This window comes from Pan paniscus, chromosome 18 (genome assembly GCF_029289425.2).
Source record: "Pan paniscus chromosome 18, NHGRI_mPanPan1-v2.0_pri, whole genome shotgun sequence".
NCBI lineage: Eukaryota > Metazoa > Chordata > Mammalia > Primates > Hominidae > Pan > Pan paniscus.
Window position 1 is genome coordinate 58806571 of NC_073267.2, and position 10040 is coordinate 58816610.

The following is a 10040-nucleotide window of genomic DNA, read 5'->3' on the forward strand; positions in this document are numbered from 1 at the left end:
CCCAGCTTCACTGTGCAACCTTGAACCTCCTCTGTGGCCCTAGTTCCTAAATCGGCCCAGTGAGGCTGGGGAAGATGAGGCTCCCAGGCCTGGCATACTCAGCGCAGGCTCACTTCAATCTCTGGAGGGAGGGCCAGGCTGAGGGTAAGGAGAAGATGGCCCACCTCAGGCTCAGCCTCAAAAGGGGAGTAATGACAGGATCATGCACATCAAGCACTGCTCATCTTCCACTGCCTGTGCTCTGATATGGCTCAGTACAGTGACCACGGTTACTGATATTGTCTTTATTTAAAATTTTGAGGCCAGGCACAGTGGCTTACGTCTGTAATGCCAGCATTTTGCGAGGCCAAGGCCAGCAGATCACTTGAGCCCAGGGGTTCAAGACGACCTTCCTGAGCAACATAATGAAATCTCACTTCTACAAAAAAAAAAAAAAATACAAAAATTAGCTGGGTGTGGTGGCACACACTTGTAGTCCCAGCTACTTGGGAGGCTGAGGCGGGAGAATCACTTGAACCTGGGAGGTTGAGGCTACAGTGAGCCATATTTGTGCCACTGCACTGTAGCCTGGGTGACAAAGCAATACCCTTTTTTTAAAAAAATGATATTTTATTCATTGTGGATTTTTTGCATAAATTTTGATTTTTTACAAAATATTACATCAATGAAAGTGAGTACTCAAACAGGTACACGTTCACCTATGTTCCTGGCAGTGTTATTCACAACAGCCGAGAGGTGTCAGCAACCTAAGTGCCCATGATCAGATGAAAGGATCAACAAAATGTGGTCTATCCACACAATGGAATAATAAGCAGCCTTAAAAAGGAAGGACGTCCTGACACAGGCTACAACACGGCTGGACAAATCCTGTGTGATTCCACTGCTATGAGATACCTAAAGTCGTAAAATTCATAGCAACAGAAAGTAGAATGGTGGTTGCTGGGGAGGAGGGGGAATGCGGAGTTTTTGTTTAATGGGGGAGAGAAAGAGCTGGGAAGATGGGTGGTAGTGATGGCTGCAGAACAGAAATGCACTTACTGCCACTCAACTGTTCACTTTAAAATGGTTACAATGGCTAATTTTATGTTATGTGTACTTTACCACAATAAAAAATGCTGCATGATTTCTTCATCTTGATTATTTATCTCCATTACTGAGGTTTTTTTTGGTACCCTCTTGAATTTTATGCATGAGTTGGGAGCTTCCTGTCTCGCCCATGTCCGGCCTTGAATTCCCCATATCGTCTTCATTTTACAGAGGATGGGGCTGAGCCTGAGGAATGTGAGAAGTTAAGAGGCCTGCCCAAGGCCATCTGGCAAACCAGAGGTGAACCAGGAATTCAAAAGCCAAGCTCCCAGCTGAGGGCTTAGTCCAGTACAGCTCCCCCTGCTGCCCACCCCCAAGAAGCTTCCAGGGAGCTCTGTCTACACCACCATCCTTTGCTGCTCCTAGAGGGGAGACTGACTCCACAGGACAGGGCCTCACTGGACCCAGAACTCCTAGGGTCCAGCTGCGCCCACCCCTTTTGAAGATAGGCTCCACATCGACCCCACAGAGAAAGTTCTGGGCAGATGCGGGGCTGCTGGGCAAATGGGGAAATCAAACTTGGTCAAGTCCAATTTTTGCATTCTCTGGCTGTGACGATGGCTGCAACTTGTGCCCCTTCATCCTTCTCTTTTCCTCCTTCACTAACAGAATCCACGTTTTCTAGCTAGACACAGGCTGCTGGGAACAAAGCCCTCATTTCCTAGCTTCCTTTGCTGGCTGTGGCTGCCTGCGACCTTAGATCTGGCCAAAAACCCAGAGTCAAAGCATCATGTACAGCTTCAGAGAAGTGTCCTTATAAAGAGCAGTGCCCCCTTTCCTCTCCCTCCCTCATTCCTGCTGTCTGGGAAAGCAGGCATGATGGCCAGTGCACATACCGCCACATAGGAAGAAGCCATGAACTGAGGACAGTGGAGCCCAGGATAAAGGGGGCTTGGGCCAGCCCTGGCCCACCGATCTGCTCTCTTCTGTTTGAGTCTTGGGTCTCAGCAGGACACAAGGCCATATGCCCCGTAACAGCAGCCACCGTGGCTTCCGTTTCCACAGAGCAAGGCCTGTCTCTCACGTAGATAATTCTCTAGTCCCTGCTGGTCTTTCCTGGAACACTTCCCAGTGAATCACTTTCACACAAGTCCTCCCTGGGTGGATTTCTGGAAGCCCAACATAAGACTTCCCTCCCCTTCCCAGCTGGTCTTTCATAGGCCACATAGTGTCCAGCATAGCTGAGGGCCAGCTCTGGATCACCTCACCCTTAAGTGAAGACAGAAACTTCTACCAAGAGTAAGTCACTGCCATGTGCACTTGGGCAAGCCTCCTGGCCTCGGTGGCTTTAAGTTTCTCATCTGTGAAATGCAGATAAAGCCAAATAAGAAAGCAGGCATGAACACATTATGTAAAGTGTAGAGTCATGTCACAGACTGAATGTTTGTCCTCCCAAAAATCCATGTTGAAATCCTAACCCCATAATGCGATTAGGAAGTGGGGCCTGTGGGAGGGGATGAGGTCATGAGTGTGGAGCCCTTGTGAGTGGGATTAGTGTCCTTATAAAAAGAGACAAAGAGGCTGAGCGAGGTGGCTCATACTTTTAATCCTAGCACTTTGGGAGGCTAAGGCAGGTGGATCACAAAGTCAGGAGATCGAGACCATCCTTGCCAACATGGTGAAACCCTGTCTCTACTAAAAATACAAAAATTAGCTTGTCGTGGTCACGTGTACCTGTAGTGCCAGCTACTCAGGAGGCTGAGGCAGGAGAATCACTTGAACCCAGGGGGAAAAGGTTGCAGTGAGCCGAGATCACGCCACTGCATTCCAGCCTGGGAGACAGAGAAAGACTTCATCTCAAAAAAAAAAAAAAAAAAAAAAACAGACACAGAGAGCATTCATCCTCTCTCTGCCAGGTGAGGACACAGGGAGAAGATGGCCGTCTGCACCCCAGGAAGACAGCCCTTACCAGAACCGACCACACTGGAACACTGATCTCAGACTTCCAGGCTTCAGAGCTGTGAGAAATATGTTGTGTAAGCCACCTTGCCTGTGGCATTTTTGTTGCAGCAGCCCAAAGTGATTAAGACGAGGTACTTATTTGTATGATCCGGTGAGTGACCAATCTTTAAAACCAACAGCTCTCCACCAAATCAGTGATGGTCTCTGAGCCCAGGATGTGTATTTATTTCCAGCAATTCTGGCTGAGAGATCCATCCCTCAGACTCTTCTATAGGGAACGTGCCCTGAATGTCCTCTGTGCAGCACCAAGACTGTGGGGACCAGCTTGTCCGAGGTGCCGAGGACCTGCCTGTCCTCCACAGCTGTCATCACATCAGCCATTCCCCAGATGCCCCCACACCCTCACCCATGGCCACCTGGCACCCTGCATGCCGCCAGTTCTGCTGCCTTCTCAGCCAGGTCTCCTCGCTGGGCGATGAAGTGACAAGGTGCTGGGGCAGCTCCCAGAGCAGCCTCCTCAGCAGGAATGCAGGGAGAGGGTCCTGCCCCCAGGGTGAAGGGCTGGAAAGGAAGGAGAGGGAGGACACTGTGGGGAGTGGGGCTGACATGAGCAACTCCCTGCTAAGGTGTCCCCAAACCCACACACTTCACACTTTTCAAAGCACTCCCTGTCTACGCAGTCTCCTTATCCCCAGTGAGGAGACAAGAGTTCAGAGACTTCAGAGGGCGTGCCAAGGTCACACAGCAGTGAGAGCGGTGGTGTCCCTCCTCGTCTTCTGATTGCAGGACACTGTGTCGGCCCACCTTCAACATTCCTCAGAATGTGGAAAATGGCCCAGATACTCAGGCCCTTGGTGGTAGATGTAGGAAGGACAAGAAAGGACATGTACCTGCTGACCATTGCCCTGCTGTGACCCAGCCCCTTAAAGAAGGGCCTGGACAGATGTAAAGGCAGAGGGAGGGCATCTTCCTGGGGCTCCAGGCCCCACAATGTGCCCCTCCCAGAAACCTGGACCTAGCTTAGTTGAGGGGATGCCTCAGTATCGACTTTCCTCTTCTGATGCTAGCACCCCAATCCTGATTTGGGGAACCATCCCTCCTCATGGGATACACTCTGAGTCCCTTGTCAAGGGTCCTGCCCTCCCCTGACAGAGGGTTGTCCTGTGACCAGCAACCAAGCTGGTCAGCTATGTCCCCACCAAAATTCGAGCAGAGGGACACACAGATGCCACAGCCAGTGGAGGCAGATGACACATGGCTCTGCCCCCAGCTCAGGCTTCCCAAGACCCAGATTTCCACACTTTTCCTGCTGCTCTGAGAGCTACTCCAGCTCCTTCCAACAAATGTGTTTGGTCCAAGTGAGTCAGGGCCAGTGGCTGGGGCTTGCAACCCCAGTGCCTGCCCAATGGCCCAGCCAGCCCCAGCAAAGAGAGACTTGGAGGAGTTCAGACCCAGCTGGCCACAGGCCCACAAGCCTTGTATGAACTTTTCCTGTTGGACCATGGGGAATTGGAGGGGGGCGGAGGGGGGGGCAGCATTCATGACACTGAAGTCACAGCTATTCCCAATCATGTAGGGTGGCACTTAATCAGAATCAGGAACCGGGGAACTGGGTTCGAAGGCAGGACAGAGTGGGAAAGGGGCAGCCAGCTACCCAACCCGCACAGCTCCAGGGGTGCCAGCCCAGGGTCCTCCATGGAGACACAGAGCCTGAGCTGCTCCCTGCAGCTCTGCCTGGAATGCAACATGGGGGCAGCTCCCACCTGCCTTTCAGGACCCCCAGCCCTCCCTGCCTCAAGGTCCCATGGCTCTCAGTCCCCACCTTCCTTCATCTAGAAGGAGCCCCTGGGACATTGGAGCCAAAATCACAGCTCAGGCTTATGGCCCTTCCTTTCTTTCCTGGGCAGAAGTGCCTCTCTGCTTTGCAAGCTAATAGCGTCTTTACTATTTCCCACATGCTTACTGTGTTGAAAACTTTATGTGGATTAATCCTCACCACCACCTGGGAGCTAGGTGTTATTATTAACCCAAATGTTGCAGGTAAGGAAACTGAGGAAGAGAGGTTAAAAATTGTGTCCATGGTCATACAGGAAGTAAGAGGCAGAGCCGTATTGTGCACTCTGGCAGTCTGGTTCTAGCACACACTTAACCTTTGGACCGCACTGCCCTAAGATGAAGAGGGCTCTGTCCTCTCTTCCAACCCTGAACTCAACCCGAGACTCCACCCAGGACCTATAGCCAACTCCCTCCCTTCTTGCCACCTTCCTGACGTCTCATCAGGCTCAGCCTCTGCCTGCACAGTAGTCCCCAAATGCTGACAGCACCCCCTCCCTTCCTCTGCAGCCCCACCCTGCCCAGCCCTTGCAGTGATGGCCACCCCTTCCTCCTCCCACCAGGGTCCTCTTTCACTCTCTCTCCTGTAAGCTTTAAACAAGAGGCACAGCTGGGAATCTGCTAGGCAAACTGCTGGGACGCCTACACTGGGGCTCCCAAAGCCCCCTGCCGGGGCCGGCCGCCGGAAGGCAGACATTTGGAGCTTCTCAGCTGACTCCAGCAGAGAAGTCACCGCCTCATCACCGACTGCCACCATGCTGTGATTAGTTAATCACTAAGTGCGTGGGGCTTTTAATTAACTGCCAGCCCTGCACGGGCAGCTGTTCCACGAACCACATCTGATCATGGCGTCCCCAGTCCGGGCTGATGGAACACTTCAATCGTGCAATTGATGCTTGGATATTTTGATGCTGCAGGGATGGCAGCTGCCACTTCTGCAGCCCTAATGGAAGCCACCAACCATAGGATAAATAAAATACCATAGGAAGGAGGAAGAGAGCAGATATGAGTTGGGGGGCCATCAGGTGCTTAGGGGAGAAGCAAACTCTGCCCAAGATATGTGAGTGTGTTACCAGCATAATGTTTATCTATTTATTAGAACTAAACTCGAACAAGTCTAAGGAATAAAGAAACCTAGAGGTGCCACATGACCAGAGAGTACAAGAATTCAGGCATGGCTGGATCCAGGAGTACAAATGAAATTACCAGAGCAGATGGGGCTTCAACTGTCAGAAGGGCTGTATTTGCAGGCTCTACAAAATCAACTGAAGCTCGGGAACATATTTGAGACACAGAGGAGACAGGATGTTGTCACTTCCCCCCCTCCATGGGCGCTGCCTTTGCTTCCCTCTGATGCGGTTATTCCCCCCACTTCTGGACCTCAAAATAATTCTGTCCCTACTTCTGCCGTAGGCTTCTCACATTTAATTTAACCATTCAGCCACATGTCTGTGTTGTCCAACAGACTAGAATTTCCCAACTTCAGCACTATGGACAATTTTGGCTGAAAAATTTTTTGTCATAGAGGCTGCCCCGTGCCTGGCAGGGTGTTTAGCGGCATCCCTGGCTGGAGTGCACACCACAGCTCCCTTATTGCCTGTGTGACCAGAGACACAATTTTTAACTTCCCTTCCTCAATTACCTTACCTGCAAAATTTGGGTTAATCATAACACCTACCTCCTAGGGTGGTGGTGAGGATTAATACACATAAAGATTTTGAACACAATAAGCATATGGGAACTATTAACAATACTATTAGCTTGCAAAGCAGAGAGACGCTTCTTCACAGGGAAGAAAGGAAGGGCCATAAACGTGAGCTGTGACTTAGGCTCCCATATCCCAGGTGATCTTTCTAGGTGAAGAAAGCTGGGGACTGAGAGCCACAGAGCCTTGGGGTAGGGAGGGCCGGGGCACGAAAAGACAGGTAGGAGCTCCCTCCAGGTCGCATTCTAAGCAGAGCTCCACAGGTGCCAGTAGCACCCACCAAACCAAAAATGTTTCCAGACATTGCTAACTGTCTGCTGGAGGTTGGAGGGGGCAAAATCACCCCCGAATGAGAGCTCCTGCAGGGCAGCGTCTATCTCTGGTGCAGGGCCTGGCACCCACGGGGTCTCAGTGATGCTTTGTGGGAACAGGTGAGAGGAAAGAGGTGAAATAAGTGCAGCCATGGAATACCAGGGGGAGCTGAACACGTGGGCTCACACGCTACAGAGGGAGACCCGTGTGATGCTATGTGTCCCATGCACTGAAAAGATGAATGCTTGTGCTGGGTCACTGAGAAACTCCTCTGGCACAGCAAAATCGCAGATTCGGAATTGGAGGCGAGTGGGTGCTAAGAAACTGAGCAGCAGCAGGGAAACTCAGACTCGGGGAGTGGAGGGGCTTGGGGGTGGGAACCCAGCCCCCCATGTTCTCTCTGCAGCTCCACACCACTGTTCACATGCACCAAAACAATGGCGGCTGGCAATTTCATATGCCAGGTACTGCTGTAAGCACTTCACACCTGTGGCCCGATTTCAGAACTCTAAACAGTGATCTATGAGATTTGTCATATCGTTTTATCCCATTTTACAGAGGAGGAGAGGGAGGCAGAAAGGGTTTTATTGCTGTTGTTTCTGTACTTGTCAAAGATGCCCAGTGGCAGAGCTGGGATTCAAATCTTAGTGACTTGGCCCCAGAGTTCATGCACATGCCTGTTACACTCCATTAGCCCCTGTCAGAGGACAGAAAAGCTGGCCTCTTTTTTTGCAGGACTGCATAGACAAGATGCCTCTGGGGACAAGAACTGGCAAAACACCTATGTGAAGCTTTTCAAAGGAGCTGGCAGTTCCATCATGAGGGCCTTCCCCATTGGGCTAACTAGAAAGGGCTGTGGATTCGAGACCTGGGGACTTGCTTCAATTCTCAACCCTCCACTGATTGGCTGTGGCACCATTGCTTCCCTTCCCGGGCTGCAGTCTCTTCAGCTATGCAATGAGGAAAAGAGTTCCAGTTTCCTGAGAAGCAAGAGAAATGGGGACTCTGTTCCCTGCCACTGGTGGGACCTCAGTCAGCAACTTCACCTCCTTGACACTTGATTTCTCCAGCTATCATGTGGGGATTATAATACCTCTTTTGCCAGTTCGTTGGGAGGATTAAATGAGAAAATACATAGAAACGTATGTGCCTGGTTGGCATAGTGCCTGGTTGGCAGTGGGTGAGACCACAGCACCCAAAAAACAGTATCAGCCTCTTATCACACCCCAGATGTTTCCTCCAGGGCCTGGCAGCCTTAAATCCAGCCCCAACCCTCACTCTCAACCTAACTCTCATATCCTAGGGTCAAACAACAAGAAAGCTGGGACACCTATGAGCAGGGGTCAGCTCAGCCTCCTCTCCCCACTTCTATGCACAAAGACTTCACACCCAGGGCTTTTTTTTCAAGGAGAGAATTGCAAGGCTGGTTCCGCAGGATGGCTTCCTATAAAACAGAAAGGCAGCCTCCGGCATCCCTTCCTGCAGTGTGCGCCGCCATAAGAGGCCACTCCCCTGAGGGCAGCGGAGGGTTGGGGGTTATTAGTACTTAAATTACAATGATTATAACCAGACTGGGACTTGTCAACCAGGCCACCAGTATGGAGCAGGACTAGCTTAAGGTGGCCAGACTAAACCACCCCCGCTTGATCAAGTTGCCCAGAATCTGGGGTCAGTCACCCTCTGTCTACCCACTGGGCCAGACTTCTAGCCTACCAGGCTGGGCTTTCTCTAGGAGACTGGTAAAAGAAGGAAATGAGCCCTGAGTTATCATCCTGGAGCAGGACAAACCCTCTGAGAGCCTATGCCCAGCCCCAAAGCACCTCCTCCTGGATTCTTGCCTCCCTGCTCCAGCTGTGGTGATGATGACCTGCGGGAGGAGGAACCAGGGTGAGGACATTGCCTGGACTTTGCTGAAGTTGTTTCTGTGCTTATCCCCCTGCACTGGTCCCCCTGGTCTGGCCTTCCCAGGGCCTTCATTCTGTGCATTTCAGCATCACTCCCACCCTTGGTCATCATAGGCCCATGTGTTTGTCCATGTTCTGTATGAAGCACCTACTGTGTGCCTGGCACTTGGTAGAGACATCTCATTGGATGTCCACAGTTGCTCGGCATAGGGATTATTATTGACTTTATTTTACAGAACACAAAACTTAGACCAGAAAGGTTAAGCATCCTGCCTGAGGGCACACAGCTGGCACATGGTGGATTTGCCTACAGAGCCTGTGCTCTTAACTCTGATGCTCTGTCATCATGCCTTGAGTTTCTGCAACTTTGCAAAGCCCTCAGTTGTCTCACAAGCACCTCCACAAGAGAAGCAAGGGTGATGTCAATGCCATTTTGCAGATGAGGAAAATGAGGTCTATGAAAAACTGGCCTCCCTATAGTCATGAGATCAGGAGGCTCCAAGGAAAGGAACAGAGTCAGTGAATCCCCTGATGCCCAGCCCTGCACTCTGCCCACTGCCCTGCCTAGCCTCTCTGTAAATCCCTTATCCCAAAGGCCTCCCTCTCCCTTCTAGTCCCCCTGTGGAATGCAAGAACAGGTGCACCAGAGAACTTTCCAGGTGTTCCCAACCCCTTAGCCTTTCCCTCTGTCCTGCAAGTGGCAAGCAGTGAAGTGTCAGGGTTTCACTAGCAATGAGACCTAGAAGGACCCTTAGCCTCAGTCAGCTCAGGTATGCACTGGAGATAAACCGCCCACCTAATGAGAGCCTGGAAGGAGATGGGGCTTGAGCTCAGAAAGGTGTGAGTTCAGCTGCGCCTCATAGTAACTGACAGCCTAGGTGAACATGTGTCTTGGAGCCTTGGGCTCCAAACCTATAAAATGGGGTAAGAATCTCTACTTCTCCAGATTAAAGATAGGGAGATACAACTTTGTCCTTGTAACAGTAAAGTGGGTGGGATTATTACCTAATCCAGGGGTCACAAACACAAATGTCTTCAAGGGACAAGCAGATTCCATAAATGGGTGAAGCTGGCCAGGTGGGATTATAGCAACAGGTAGCATCCCCACTGTTCAAGGGGGCCAGTGCTATCTAGGCCCAGTCATATCAGACTGTTTATTTACTTAAATCAGAAATCTGAATGTGTGTGTGTGTGTAATTCCCTGATTTCTAAAACACTTTGCAGGTTGAATAAAATACATGTGTGAGCTAAATATCACTTTAATATGGTTTGGCTGTGTCCCCACCCAAATCTCAGCT